Source organism: Bos indicus x Bos taurus, chromosome 15 (genome assembly GCF_003369695.1).
Source record: "Bos indicus x Bos taurus breed Angus x Brahman F1 hybrid chromosome 15, Bos_hybrid_MaternalHap_v2.0, whole genome shotgun sequence".
NCBI lineage: Eukaryota > Metazoa > Chordata > Mammalia > Artiodactyla > Bovidae > Bos > Bos indicus x Bos taurus.
In genome coordinates, this window is record NC_040090.1 from 65,778,465 (window position 1) to 65,795,462 (window position 16,998).

The 16,998-nt window shown below is 39.3% G+C and overlaps 1 protein-coding gene and 1 pseudogene across 1 annotated transcript in view; one reads left to right on the plus strand and one right to left on the minus strand.

Moving 5' to 3' along the window:
• Positions 1-16,998, minus strand: part of DDX10 (DEAD-box helicase 10) — a 318,321-nt gene that overhangs the window by 149,808 nt on the left and 151,515 nt on the right. The gene's annotated exons all lie outside the window — the stretch shown is intronic.
• On the plus strand, positions 6,153-10,330 carry LOC113905969 (annotated as a pseudogene).

A 16,998-nucleotide genomic window follows, 5' to 3' on the forward strand; every position in this document is an offset into this window, starting at 1 on the left:
CTACTGTAAAAACTATGACACTAAGGTACACTCTCTCTTGGGGAAGCAGCTATCTACTTCTCTACAATCTTATACATACATACTCTATGATATTACACACAAAAACATACGCACTTCTACTCTCTAAATTAGAGAAAGAGAATTTCTATGATTTAAAGCCTTCACAAACAGCTACATTAACAGAACTAAGATATATACTAAATTCAAACGGGACTTGGTAACCAATTAGTTAAGCCATTTTTGACATGCATTTTAAGACTTTTAAGAGGTGCTGATGTCAGCCTCCCATACTCCCAAGACAAGGTAATTCACTGTTACTGGTTATCCATGATTTTAACGTCTGCCATTTTTTTAAATTGGCTAACATTAGTAAATCACAAGTCATGCATGGGATATATCTTAACTAAGACAGAAATAATAAACATCACCACCAAATCCAGTAAAAGTCATATTCACAACTACATGTATGTCACGTTTCCAAGCTCTGCCTTCTACTGTTTACAAAGTTAGCTAAGAATAAAGTACCAAATGAAAGGTCAAAGGCCAGCCTACACATATACATTTCAAAAAAGTGTGTTTGTACGATGTCCAATCATTTAAAACTGGATTTTCTTTAAAATATACCATTTATTAAATAGTGTAAGTAAAAAGCAGAGGAAGATGGCAGAGTAGAAGGACGTATGCTCATCTTCTCATGCAAGAACTCCACAATTACAACTTGATGCTGAACAACTGTCGACAAGAGAATGTTGGATCCCACCAGAAAAAGATACCCCATGTCCAAGGGCAAAGGAGAAGGTGCAGCAGGACAGTAGGAGGGGTAAAATCACGTTTAGAATCAAACCCCATACCCACCAGAGACAGAGAGCGCAAACAAACCCTGTATGCACCAGGACCCAGAGAACCCACAGAGACTGAGCCACAACTGTGTCTGAGTGTCTCCTATGGAGGTACGGGTCAGCAGTGGCCTGCTGCAGAGCCAAGGGCTCTGGGTGCAGCAGACCTGGGTATGGCATAAGCCCTCCTGGAGAAGGTCACCATTAACCCCACCATAGAGCCGCCAGAACTTACACAGGACTGGGGAAACAGACTCTTGGAGGGCACAAACAAAACCTAGTGTACACCATGATCCAGGAGAAAGGAGCAGTGACCCCAAAAGAGACTGACCCAGACTTGCCCGTGAGTGTCCAGGAGTCTCCGGCGGAGGTGTGGGTCGGTGGTGGCCTGCTGCAGGGTGGGGGGCACTCAGTGTAGCACTGCATGCCTGGGACCTTTTAAAGGATGCCCTAACTATCTTCATTACCTCTCCATAGTTTGGCCTCAAGTCAAACAAGGAGGGAACACAAGCTTAGTCACCAACAGAAAATTGTATTAAAGCTTTACTGAGCATGACCCTGCCCATCAGAACAAGACTCAGTTTCCCCCTTAGTCAGTATCTCCCATCAGGAAGCTTCTATAAGCTTTTTATCCATCAGAGGGCCAACAGAACAAAAACCACAATCACAGAAAATTAACCAAACTGATCACACGGATTACAGCCTTGTCTAACTCAATGAAACTATGAACCATGCAATGTAGGGCCACCCAAGATGGACAGGTCATGGTGGAGACTTCTGACAAAATGTGGTCCACTGGAGAAGGGAATGGCAAACCACTTCAGTATTCTTGCCTTGAACACCCCACGAACAATATGAAAAGGCAAAAATATAAGACACTGAAAGATGAACTCCCCAGGTCAGTTGGTGCCCAATAAGCTTCCGGAGATCAGTGGAGAAATAACTTCAGAAAGAAGGAAGAGATGGAGCCAAAGCAAAAACAACACACAGTTGTGGATGTGACTGGTGATGGAAGTAAAGGTCGATGCTGTAAAGAGCAATACTGCATAGGAACCTGGAATGTTAGGTCCATGAAAGAGATGGAAATACCAGACCACCTGAAAGAGATGGAAATACCAGACCACCTGATCTGCCTCTTGAGAAATCTGTAAGCAGGTCAAGAAGAAACAGTTAGAACTGGACATGGAACGGCAGACTGGTTCCAAATCGGGAAAGGAGTACCTCAAGGCTGTATATTGTCACCCTGCTTATTTAACTTATACACAGAGTACATGATGCAAAATGCCAGGCTGTATGAAGCACAAACTGGAATCAAGATTGCCGGGACAAATATCAATAACCTCAGATAAGTAGATGACACCACCCTTATGGCAGAAAGTGAAGAACTAAAGAGCTTTTCAATGAAAGTGAAAGAGGAGACTGAAAAAGTTGGCTTAAAGTTCAACATTCAGAAAACTAAGATCATGGCATCTGGTCCCATCACTTCATGGAAAATAGATGTGGAAACAGTGGAAACAGTGACAGACTTTATTTTGGGGGGCTTAAAAATCACTGCATATGGTGACTGCAGCCATGAGATTAAAAGACACTTGCTCCTGGAAGAAAAGCTATGACCAACCTAGACAGCATATTAAAAAGCAGAGACATTATTTTGCTGACAAAAGTCCATATAGTCAAAGCTATGTTTTTTTCCAGTAGTCATGTACGGATGTGAGAGTTGGACTATAAAGAAAGCTGAATCCCAAAGAATTGATGCTTTTGAACTGTGGCGTTGGAGAAGACTCTTGAACATCCCTTGGACTGCAAGGAGATCCAACCAGTCCATCCTAAAGGAAATCAGTCCTGAGTATTCACTGGATGAACTGATACTGAAGCTGAAACTGCAATACTCTGGCCACCTGATGAGAAGAACTGACTCATTTGAAAAGACACTGATGCTGGGAAAGATTGAAGGCGGGATAAGAAGGGGATGACAGAGGATGAGATTGTTGGATGGCATCACTGACTCAATGGTCATTAGTTTGAGTAAGCTCCATTTAGTTTGAGTAAGCTCCATGAGTTTTTGATGGACAGGGAGGCCTGGCATGCTGCAGTCCATGGGGTTGCAAACAGTTGGACTCAACTGTGTGATAGAACTGAACTGATGCAAAACATAATAATGATTTTAAAACTTTGGCATTATTAAATACAGAACCAGAAAGGATCAAAAGGTCAAAATTACCTGGAGAAAAACACCTCATACACATGTATCTGTAGAAGTTAAGAGGATTTCAAGATCATATAGCCAATGCCAGCAAAGTTAGGGCTGGCATTATAAATCCTGTGGTGGGCAAAGGGGCAGGCAAAAAAGATAAAGGGGAATAATAAGTACAAACGTCCAGCTATAAAATATATGTCACAGGGACATGATGTATAGCATAGGGAATATAGCCAATAATATAGCCATAACTTTTGACAGATGGTAATTAGATTTACTGTGGAGACCACTCTGTGATATATAAAAATGCTGAATCATTATGTTGTACCCCTGACACTAAGGTAATATCGTAAATCAATTATACTTAAAAACTACCTATACTGACAAACAAAAAGACCCCAACACCTAGTTTGTGTTCTTACCTTTATAACATGAAGTGAAGTGAAGTGAAAGTCGCTTGGTTGTTTCCGACTCTTTGTGACCCCATGGACTGACTGTACAGTCTATGGAATCCTCCAGGCCTGAATACTGGAGTGGGTAGCCATTTCCTTCTCCAGGGGATCTCCCACATTGCCCAGGTCTCCCACATTGCAGGCTATTCTTTACCAGCTGAGCCACTAGGAAAGCCCATTTTATATCATATGTAACAAATAAAATATATAAGAAACATCTCAGAGACCATACTTTCCTCTGAGAATCACAATTTTCCTGAACACTTTCAATAACTCCATAAAACGGAAATCAAAAGTTGGGCAACAACAAATGGTTTTCTTTAAAACACAAGGAATCATTCAAGGAATGTATTTTAAAAGTGTCTTTCTTAGCAGGACCATATAACTAAATCTGACATCTAATTAAAAAAAAAAAAAAATCTCTCAAAAGCCTAACAACTAGAAAAAAGTTTTCTGTCCTTCATTACTCTACTACTTTGTCATTTTTGTCCTGGCAAATTGCATGCTAAATATGCAGTGATCAATATAATTTCAATCTGCCCTTTTTAACTTAAACATTTTAAAAAGTCTGACAGCAACTGAAGGTTTTGACAGATTCTTGTCCATTTATTTGTTTTTCTCCTATCTTAGAATGAGCCCCTGCTATTTCATTAGTAAATCTGTAACACTAAAATGTAACATTCTGAATTCTAACTGACTAGTTCAAAATTGGGAAAGCAGTATGACAAAGCTGTCTATTTGCACCCTGCTTACTTAACTCATCTGCAGAGTATGTCATGCAAAATGCCAGGAAGGATGAATCACAAGCTGGACTCAAGACTGCAAGGAGAAATATAAACAACAGCAGTTATGCAAAAGATACCACTCTAATAGCAGAAGTGAACAGGAACTAAAGAGCCTCTTGATGAGGGTGAAAGAGGAAAGTGAAAAAGTTGGCTTCAACGCAACATTTAAAAAACTAACATCATGGCATCTGGTCCTGTCATTTCATGAAAAATAGAAGGGAAAAAAGTGGAAGCAGTGACAGATTTTATTGTCATGGGATCCAAGAAAATACTGCAGATAGTGACTGCAACCATGAAATTAAAAGATGCTTTCTCCTTGGAAGGAAAGCTATGATAAAACTACACAGCATATTAAAAAGCAGAGACATCACTTTGCTGATATAGGTCCATATAGTCAAAGCCATGTCTTTTCTAATAGTCATGTACAGATGTAAGAGTTGGATCATAAAGAAGGCTGAGTGCCAAAGAATTGATGCTTTTGAATTGTGGTGCTGGAGAAGATTTTTGAGAGTACCTTGGAATGCAGAGACCAAACCAGTCAATCCTAAGGAATAGCAACCCTGAATATTCATTGAAAGGACTATTTCTAAAGCTGAAGTTCCAATACTTTGGCCACCTAGGAAAGACTAAAAGGCAAAAGGAGAAGCGGTGGCAGAGGATGAGATGGTTAGCCAGCATCACCAACTCAGTGAATGTGAGTTTGCACGAACTCTGGGAGATAGTGAAGGAGAGGGATGCCTGGCATGCTGCCCTCCATGGAGTCACAGAGAGTCGACTTAGTAACTGAAGAATAACACTAAGATGTAACGTTCTGAATTAAAAGTTACTAAAAACTGCTATAATCTACAATTCCCCAAGTAGTAAAACAAAATTTTTGCTAAGCTCCAAACTCCTGATGCTCCACAGCCAAGCAATGTTTTTAATTGTCTTACATCACTCTTCTTTCCACTGTTCCAGTCACAGCCTATGCAGGAGTTAGCAATATCCTTGATGCACAGCAAAGGAAATCATGAACAAAATGAAAAGACAACCTACGGGCTGGCAGAAAGTATTTGCAAACAATGCATCTGCCAAGGGCTTAATTTCTACAATGCACAGACAGCCCATACAACTCAACAACAAAATAACAACCCAGTCAAAAAAAGACAGATGACACAGACATTTCTCCAAAGAAAATATATAGATGGCTAATAGGCACATGAGAATATGCTCAACACTGCTAATTATTAGAGAATAGCCAATCAAAACTACACTGCAGTATCAACTCACACTGGTCAGCACAACCACCATGAAAAAGTCTACACATAATAAATGCTAGAGAGGATGTGGAGAAAAGGGAACCCTCCTACATTGTTTGTGCCGTCACTATGGAGCATTGTATGAAGGCTCCTTAAAAAAAACTAAAACTAGTCATCGTATTATCAAAAATCTCACTCCTGGGCATACATTCAGAGAAAATACAAATTGAAAAGATACAGGCACTGCAGTGTTCACTGCAGCACTATTTACAACAGTCAAGACATGGAAGTAATCTAAATGTCCATCAACAAATGAATTGACTAAGAACATGTGGTATACATACATACATACATATACAGACACACACACAAACGGGGCTGCCCAGTGCAGTCAGTGGTAAAGAATCCACCTGCCAATGCAGGAGACACAAGAGACTCAGGTTCAATCAGGAAGATTCCCTGGAGTAGGAAATGGCAACCAGTTTCAGTATTCTTGACTGGAAAATTCCATGGACAGAGGAACCTGGCAGGCTACCGTTCATGGAATCAGAAAGAGTTGGTCATGAACACACACACACATACCCAGGCCACACACACACACACACACAATGGAATATTACTCAGACATAGAAAAGAATGAAATAATGCCATTTGCAGCAATACCGATAGATCCAGAGATCATCACAGTAAGTCAATTACTACTAGTTGCTCAGTAGTGTCTGACTCTGCAATCCCATGGACTGTAGCCCGTCAGGTTCCTCTGTCTATAGGATTTTCCAGGCAAGAATACTGGAGTGGGTTGCCATTTCCTCAAGTCAAATAAGTCAAAGAGAAATATATGATACCACTTATATGTGAAATCTTTAAAAAATGATATAAATGAACTTATCTAAAAAACAGAAAGAGACTCACAGACAAAAAACAAACTTACGTCACCAAAGGGAAAGCGGGCAGAAAAATTATGAATTTGGGATTAGCAGATACAAACTACTATACACACACACACACACACACACATATGTAATGTCCAAACAAGGTCCTACTGTATAGCACAGGGAACAATATTCAATATCTCTAATAAACCATAATGAAAAAGAATACGAAAAAGAACATATATGTACACACACACACACATATATATACACATACATTCTCTCTCTCTCTCTCACACACACACACACACACACACACACACACACACTTCCCAGGTGGTGCTAGCGGTAAAGAACCTGCCTGCCAATGCAGGAGACTTAAGAGCCACGGGTTTGATCTCTGGGTCAGGAAGATCCCGTGGAGGAGGGCGTGGCAACCCACTCCAGTATTCTTGCCTGGAGAATTCCATGGACAGAGGAGTCTGGTGGGCTACAGCCCATAGCATCACACAGAGTCAGACACAAGTGAAGCAACTTAGCACGTCACACACACACACACACATATGTATAACTGAATCACCTTGCTGTACACCAGAAACTATATCATAAATTAATTACACTTCAATGAAAAAAATGCTTGAAATTCTCCCCCAGAAGGAAAGTTAAGATTCAACACTGAAAAGGCTCAGGAGAGGCGAGTGGGATTGCGGCCCTCAGGCCCTCCCCCAGCCCTGGAGAGTACAGGCTGCCTTGAGAGAGGTGGTGTGGCCACAGGCATTTTTGGTGGGTTAGTGAGGGAATGAGGAGAAAAGCATGAGGCTGTCTCCTTCCAGTCTCTGAGCATGCCTGCTTGCCTGTCAGGGCTTTCGAGAATCTAGACACAGCCTTACAAGCTGTATTTAAAACTAGCCAAAGACAACTTCTGACCTGCATAATGTAACAGAATAGGTCAGAAAACATTAACCAGTAGAAGTGTGGAGGAGGGAAGTATGGTATGCTGCAATCCATGAGGTCGCAAAGAATTGAACACAACTTAGGGACTTAACTGAACTGAAAGGAGTATCGTGGTAAAGAAATACAAGGTTTACAAGTAAACGTAATGAAAAAGGTAACAAGACTGAAAAAGGAACAAATTTTAGATGTACAGAGACTAGAAGAATTCTTCACCAAAAATCAACAACTGAGAGAGCAACAGAAAGTCATTCATGAAATCATTAAAATTTTAGATCAATTAAGAGCAGGATTATGTGACCGCTGTGCACTAACTGAAAAACACATGAGGAAGAAACAGCAAAGTCTGAAAATTTTTGGCAGCAGAATCTTAAACTTATCACAGAGCTTATGAATGAAAAGAATACAGGAAGAAAACAAAAAGTTTTCTGAACAACTGCAGCAGAAAATTGAGAATGATTAACCACATCAAGCAACTGATTGTGAATCTGAGGCAGATGTTATTCTAGATTCACCAATAACAACCTTTTCATTTTCTAGCACTAACTGGCTATGAAGAAAGGAAAACCTCCACATCCGATACACAAAACAAACACACACACCTCCAAGTCGGATACACAAACTAAACTGGAGCACTCAGGTGTGCACATGAATTGAGAAAAGTACCAAAGTCTTCAACTCAACCATAATATACACCTAATGAAAGTGAAATTCTACTGGCGGACACTTGTGATTAGAGTCAAGCTCCAATGGCAAAGCACATGGAAAAAGCAGTTATCCTCCTGATAATATAGCTACAGTTGTTGCTGAAACACCTGGACTTTGTGTTCAAGAAGAATCTGAATCTCAAGGCCCTAGGAGCCCTCTTGGTGATGAACTCTACCACTATCTGGAAGGAGATCACAAAAAAAGGAATACAAGTTTGTCCTCTTCTCTTTTAGAGACCAGGAAAATAACCCACCTGAAAACAGGGCCTTTCAGTAACACTTCTACTTCTAGATCAGAGAAACTTAGATCAAAATCTGAAGATGGGACCTTTTTCAAATGTCCTCACCTTGGGGCTGAAGTGAATAAGATCATTAACCAGTCATCTTCTAATAAGCAGATACTTAAAAATACAAGTGAATCCATAAGCAGCATAGCATTGATGATATTAAAGATACTGATAAACATGTGGTATCCCTGAAACCAGTGGGAGGCAGAATCAAAAGGAAGAAAACTGAGGAAGAAAAGTGAAGATTAAGTTAAGCACCCCCAAGCCTCTTATGATAAAGAAAAGGAGCTTTCTCTTCCACTGGACAGTCATTCTTCCATGAATGGAGACTATGTGATGGATGGATAAACCTCTGGGTCTGTCTGATCCATTTTCAGCTATTCAGTGTCAAGAGAAAAGCCAAGAAAGTCAGAACTCTAAAATCAGATTTAGGCAAGTGACTTTCCAATAGTCATGTATGGATATGAGAGTTGAACTATAAAGAAAGCTGAGCACTGAAGAATTGATGCTTTTGAACCGTGGTGTTGGAGAAGACTCTTGAGAGTCCCTTGGACTGCAAGGAGATCCAACCAGTTCATCCTAAAGGAAATCAGTCCTGAATATTCATTGGAAGGACTGATCCTGAAGCTGAAACTCCAATACTTTGGACACCTGATGTGAAGAACTGACTCATTGGTAAAAAACCCTGATGCTGGGCAAGATTGAGGACAGGAGAACAAGGGGACAACAGAGGATGAGATGGCTGGATGGTATCACTCACTCGATGGATATGAGTTTGAGCAAGCTCTGGAAGTTGGTGACGGACAGGGAAACCTGGCATGCTGCAGTCCATGGGGTCGCAGAGTCAGACACAACTGAGTGACTGAATTGAAGTGACTCTCCATGAGGCCCTGAAGCCCATTCCGAAATGGCTCTTCCTCAAGACATAAGGCCTTGAGTGTGAGCTACAGGTTAATCACAGAATCCCCAGAACAGCCCTGTTTACAGGAGTACCTTTTCCAGTCCTTGAGTAATCTCCAGATAACGAAACACTGTTACAAATAAAGGAAGAAAATTCTGTACTTAAAATCCCTCTACATCCACACAGAAGTTTGGAGATAATCTTTTTGATGATGTGAAGGGTGCTGATTCTCATGAGTCTATAATGATAAAAACCAGGTCAGTCCATGGAGCATGTAAACTTCCATCAGTTCTTCAGTTAAATCTACACAGAATTGCTAAAGCAAAGTCTCCACAAAAAACCAAGATATATCCTTGAAAATATTCAGTGGAGTATAGATCCAGGAGCAGACCTTTCTCAGTATAAAATGGTATTACTGTAGTAGATACAAAGGATGGCAGTCAGTCAAGATTAGCAGGAAGAAAAAAGTGGATGTGGAGTGTACACTGGTTAGTGAAACTATGCTTGTAAAACTGAAGAAGCAAGAGGAGAAGGGAGAAAAAGTCCAAATGGAGAAAGAAAAATGAATGATCGTTTGGAAGATGATATGAGTCCTGTTTGGCGGATAGCTTCCCCCAGGTGGCAGATAAAAAGAAGGAACTGTCTATTATTGCCGAAAAACCAAACCCTCCTAGTAAAAAACAAGATAAAGTCACACAAAAAGCATTTTTGGAGCCATATTTTAAAGGTGATGAAAAAGAGACTGACATACAAAATTTTCCTCATATTGAGGCAGTTTGGAAAAAGGAAGAGAGAAGAGAATTGCTTGGACATACATGTAAGAAATGTGAAATTTTTATGCAGATTTTCCAGCAGAAGAAAGAGGAACGAAGTTGGTTTCCTGCTCAAGACACCAATTTCGCTATATTCCACCCAACACACTAGAGAATTTCAGGAAAATTGGTTTTCCTTCCACTCAGACTTGTATGGAAAGAAGTTATATTAAAGAAGACCTTGATCCCTGTCCTCATCCAAAAAGACGGCAGCCTTACAATGTAATATTTCTTCCTAAAGGCAAAGAGCAGTAAAAACGGAAGAGAGGACAATTTTTTTAGTTATTTATAGTTAAAAGTTGGTATTACACAGACTTTTTGATCTTCTGTAACTTAATTTATAAGTCATTTTTCTTTTTTTTTTTTTTATTCAATTTTAATTAAAAAAAATTATACATGTGTTCCCCATCCTGAACCCTCCTCCCTCCTCCCTCCCCATACCATCCCTCTGGCTCGTCCCAGTGCACCAGCCCCAAGCATTTTCTATTGAAAGTATTTAAATGGCATTATCCATCACACAGACTATTTAAAAATGTAGATAAGTTTATGCTGTATTTTCTTGCTTTTGCATCTTTAAAATAATGAAGTATTTTTATTTTGCATTCTAAAGTTAACAGCTGTTCATTACTTTATTTGGTAATGAAAGTTTAAGTCACCCAGTCGTGTTCAATTCTTTTTGACAGTCCACAAAATTCTCCAGGCCAGAATACTGGAGTGGGTAGCCTATCCCTTCTCCAGCGGATCTTCCCGACCCAGGAATCGAACCAAGGTCTCCTGCATTACAGGCAGATTCTTTAACAACTGAGCTATCAGGGAAGCCCTCATTTGGTAATACCAAATTACGGTTTTGAAAATAAAAAAGTTTCACATTTGCTATCTTTTGAGACATTTTCTCGTTTTCTTCCTCAGTCTTCTAGTGATTATGTTTCATAGTTTTGTTATACTCTACTTCTATTTTTAAGAAATTCTTCCACTTCTAGGAACTTCCTGGCCATCCACTGATTAGGAATCTGCCTTCTAAGGCAGGGAATACAGATCTGATCCCTGGTTGGGGGACTAAGATCCCATATGCCGTGGAACAAACTAAGCCTGTATGCCACAACTAGGTCTAGAGAAGCCTGTGCCACAAGGAGAGATCTTCATGTGTCACAACTAAGACCTGATGTATGCTGTGGGTTTGTCATATATAGCTTTTATTATGTTGAGGTATGTTCCTTCTATTCCTGCTTTCTGGAAGACATACAGATGGCTAACAAACACATGAAAAGATGCTCAACATCACTCATTATCAGAAAAATGCAAATCAAAACACCACTATGAGGTACCATTTCACACCAGTCAGAATGGCTGCCATCCAAAAGTCTACAAATAATAAATGCTGGAGAAGGTGTGGAGAAAAGGGAACCCTCTTACACTGTTGGTGGAAATGCAAACTAGTACAGCCACTATGGAGAACAGTGTGGAGATGCCTTAAAAAACTGGAAATAGAACTGCCTTATGATCCAGCAATCCCACTGCTGGGCATACACACTGAGGAAACCAGAAGGGAAAGAGACACGTGTACCCCAATGTTCATTGCAGCACTGTTTATAATAGCCAGGACATGGAAGCAACCTAGATGCCCATCAGCAGATGAATGGATAAGAAAGCTGTGGTACATATACACAATGGAGTATTACTCAGCCATTAAAAAGAATACATTTGAATCAGTTCTAATGAGGTGGATGAAACTGGAGCCTATTATACAGAGTGAAGTAAGCCAGAAGGAAAAACATAAATACAGTATACTAACGCATATATATGGAATTTAGAAAGATGGTAACAATAACCCGGTGTACGAGACAGCAAAAGAGACACTGATGTATAGAGCAGTCTTATGGACTCTGTGGGAGAGGGAGAGGGTGGGAAGATTTGGGAGAATGACATTGAAACATGTAAAATATCATGTAAGAAACGAGTTGCCAGTCCAGGTTCGATGCACGATACTGGATGCTTGGGGCTAGTGCACTGGGACGACCCAGAGGGATGGTATGGGGAGGGAGGAGGGAGGAGGGTTCAGGATGGGGAACACATGTATACCTGTGGCGGATTCATTTCGATATTTGGCAAAACTAATACAATTATGTAAAGTTTAAAAATTAAAAAAAAAAAAAGAAAAGAAATATACTAATTGAAAAAAAAAATAAGACCTGATGTAGCCAAATAAATAAATATTTTTTAAAAGTTCTTCTATGTCTATTTTACTCCTCTGTAGACATCATGCCAAACTCCCTGAGGATATGGACCTCATCTTACTGGCTGTTTAATTCTTAAAGTAAGTGCCAAATAACCAATAATTTGTGAAGCTGAGCTGAGACTAGCCAAATTGAGACCAGTTTTTGTTGACAGCAACATTCATTCAAAGACGCTGAAAGGCATTCTTCTGTTATCTATTCCAACATCGACATAAAGAGCATAATATTTCACACTTGACTCTTACTCATTGAGAAAATGGATTCATTGACCCTGGTTATGATGCAAGGAGTAGAATTTGTCTGTAAATGTAGTCAGGAGTCACTCTGGGTACCTCATCAGTGAGGTGGAATCACTACTTCACCCCCTTCTCCCAGCAGGAGAGACAAAATGAGAGCTTCTTCCCTTAGCAAGGCAAACCCAACTTCCCCTGGGCCTCAGTCTCCACATGCTGGACAGATGAACTTTTAGATGACTACAGGCATCCACTGTATTCTGTCTGGTTCCCAAATTGTCTGTGTGACAATTCATGGATGAGGTTGATCTACCACTTGTTCTCTATAAGACAGGATAATATATATATATATATATATATATATATATATTATATAATAATATACATGTATTAAATATATATATATATTAATATATATATATAGGCAGGAGACCTGCCTATGCTTTATATCGAGCAGACTGTCAAAAGCTCTGGCATCCCTCTGTGTGGAATAACAAAATGACAGGAAATCAATGCCTTACTTTCTCCTTGCTGATTCTGGCTCTTCCCCGTAAGATGTACCCTGTTTCCAATAAAGCTGATTTCTTAACCCACGCCATGATACTGTGAAATCTGTCTTAAGTTCCAATACATGACAAGTGCCAACCCAGAGGGACTTACCAGTAAATCAGAAGGTCACTAAACCTTTCTTTGAGAAGTTTATAGAATAGTAGCTAATTAGAAGGAGAAGGCAATGGCATCCCACTCCAGTAATCTTGCCTGGAAAATCCCATGGACAAAGGAGCCTGGAAGGCTGCAGTCCATGGGGTCCCTGAGCGTCAGACACGACTGAGCGACTTCATTTTCACTTTTCACTTTCATGCATTGGAGAAGGAAATGGCAACCCACTCCAGTGTTCTTGCCTGGAGAATCCCAGGGACGGGGGAGCCTGGTGGGCTGCTGTCTATGGGTTGCACAGAGTTGGACACGACTGAAGTGACTTAGCAGCAGCAGCATCTAATTAGAGATGCCATCCGCCAGACACCATGCTAGATGTTTTACATTTCATTTACTTCTCACAACTTTCATTTTGAGGTATTTCCTGCATCTTACAGGAATTAAGTTAAACAAAATGAATTAAATTAAACAAGTACCCTGCTAAAAGAGATCGAGTCAAGTTCTAAACACAGACCCATCAAACTCAAATTTTATAATCTCAAACACTGAAGCTTATGCTCTTCTCAGAACTCCAAAGTGTCTCTGATGTAAAAACTTTTCAAACATTGTTTGTAGGAAACTTTAGTTTACTTTCCAAATGCTGGAGCCTATAACCTCTCTGAGACTGAAATACAGTGTCTACTTGAGCAAATCCTGTGATAGAGAATTCACTAAATAAAGAATACATGTGTTGCAATGGGACACCTATTGCTATCTTTCCTCTGCATATTTAAAAGAATAAATTACATTAATATTGGTTGGTGCAAACTGCTTAAATTTGCTTTTTGTCTAACATCATTTCCCTAGTCTAAAATAAATATAAACTAAACAGCAAGTAATGTCATTAGCAAAAAAACTTAAAGTGAGAAATGCACATTAAAATGATGTATAAGAGTACATTAAGAATGTATTCCAATATCAAACAGCAAAGTTCAACAATGCAAAACCGCAATTACTTTTGCACCAATCTAATAGAAATCAAGAAAATTACTCTTCACTAAAAAATTAATGCATCTTTCAAATCACATAAGCAATTAATATTAGTCAAAATCCCAACCTAAATGCTTTTTTCAAGTTCCAGTGTTACCCTTGAATATCTCTATGAAAAAAATCCGAATTTTCTTATGTCACTTTAGGAAAAAGAAATAGTAATCTTGTACGGACAGAGGTGAAATAAAATAGGGTGGGGGGGTGTGGAGTTAATAAAAGTTATGTGACACGATTCAGGGAAGACTAGGAACAAAAGAAACAGCACATACAGAACAAAACAGGCAAGCAAAAGGACAGCTATGCAGACTAAAGACAGTTATAGTAATAAAAGAAGACAATCTGAAAACAAAATCACAACAATGGAAGAAAAAAGAGAAAGGAAAAGCTCTAAGAAAACAAATTCCTCTCATGATTAGTGATGTGTTACAAAAACATTGCACCATTCTGCCAAATCATGTTCCCCCCTAATAGAAATCTAACCAAACCATCAACTCTAAATAGGGAAAACATATTGACAGGATGCATAATAACTGTGTTCCACCTCCCAAATTATTTTCTTCCTTATGCCAAAAGAATGCCTGAGTGTAAGAACAGAAGTGGTTAAGTTCAAAAGAAACGATATTAGTGAAACATGAAATGAATCTTTAGGACTCAGTGTGGCTATTTCCAAGTTAGTATGCTATCACTGACCAAGGCTACTTAAAACATATCCTAAACTGACTCTTCTCCAAAAAACTTAAATTATTTACACCATACAATAATAATTTGAAGGATTTGGTTGAATCATTAATAACTCAACAATGATCCCAATAAAAGATTGAACTAAAACTAATTTCAAACATATTTAAATTCAAGCTAATCAAGTAAACAGGTTGAACTGATGTGAATTTTCTTTAGTAAATGCAATTAACTCTCTACTCATGTAGTAGGATTTCAGGAGTTAACATATTATGAAACTCACTATTAATTTGCCTCATTAATTCTGAATCTAAGATGCTAGATGTCAAAACTTCCTAATAAAGACCACAAACTATCAGAGTGATTTGATCAAAATAATACTATTATCAGTTATTTATATGAGCACCTAAAGTAAGGCTCTTTCAGCTAAAGCCAGAGCATCTGCATGATTTTTAACTTACTTTGGAATGAACTAACCATTTTAAGAATGGTAAGTTGTAATTCACTGCTTTGTCAGAAAACAGCTGCTATACCTTGACAATCTAAGTAAGCTCCACCTTACTCAAAGAAGTATGCACGCATGAGGGGAGAAGATGCTGCACGTGTGTGGGGGCGGCACACAGCGGGAAGGCGCAAATGTGAATGTGTATGAGTATCTTATAGGTTTCTACAGAGTCGCCGTCCCTGAACTTACCCTGGCATCATCTCTCCAATGTACTTAAGATAGGTATTGAAAATTGCCATATAAAATGTATTATAATACTTTTATGTACTGTGGGACAATTGTTGAATTGCAAGGAAAAGCTGTGTTTCTTTAGAGTAGAAAAAACTTCTCTCTGTATGGAAAAACTGTTTCCTTTTAATTTTGGCAGTTAAGACCTCAGAGTCAAATTCCTGATCCATAATAATAACCATGTGAAACCTTCCATGACCTGTATGTTAAATGTCCCACTAGTCATTTCTATTCTATCTATACTTTGCGTGATGTTTTCTACTTTGTTACATTTAGAAGTATTTTTTAAGCCACTTTATATCTGTGGGATTAGAAGGGATAACTAATCCCTCCTAATAACTAATATAATTATTAATATAATTAAAAATCTTCACGACCCAGATAATCACGATGGTGTGATCACGGACCTAGAGCCAGACATCCTGGAATGTGAAGTCAAGTGGGCCTTAGGAAGCATCACTATGAACAAAGCTAGTGGAGGTGAAATAGCTCCAATTGAGCTATTTCAAATAGCTCAAATCCTAAAAGATGATGATGCTGTGAAAGTGCTGCACTCAACATGCCAGCAAATTTGGAAAACTCAGCAGTGGCCACAGGACAGGAAAAGGTCAATGTTCATTCCAATCCCAAAGAAAGGCAATGCCAAAGAATGCTCAAACTACTGCACAATTGCACTCATCTCACCTTCTTGCAAGGTAATGCTCAAAATTCTCCAAGCCAGGCTTCAACAGTACGTGAACCGTGAAGTTCCAGATGTTCAAGCTGGTTTTAGAAAAGGCAGAGGAACCAGAGATCAAATTGCCAACATCCGCTGGATCATGGAAAAAGCAAGAGAGTTCCAGAAAAACATCTATTTCTGCTTTATTGACTATGCCAAAGCCTTTGACTGTGTGGATCACAATCAACTGTAGAAAATTCTGAAAGAGATGGGAATACCAGACCACCTGACCTAACTCCTGAGAAATCTGTATCCAGGTCATGAAGCAACAGTTAGAATTGGACATGGAACAAGGAACTGGTTCCAAATAGGGAAAGGAATACATCAAGGCTGTATATTGTCACCCTACTTATTTAACTTATATGCAGAGTATATCATGAGAAACGCTGGGCTGGATGAAACAAAAGCTGGAATCAAGATTGCCAGGAGAAATATCAATAACCTCAGATATGCATATGACACCAACCTTATGGCAGAAAGTGAAGAAGAACTAAAGAACCTCTTGGTAAAAGTGAAAGAGAAGAGTGAAAAAGTTGGCTTAAAGCTCAACATTCAGAAAACTAAGATCATGGCATCTGGTCCCATCAGTTCATGGCAAATAGATGCGGAAACAGTGGAAACAGAGGCAGACTTTCTTTTTTGGAGCTCCAAAATCACTTCAGATGGTGACTGCAGCCA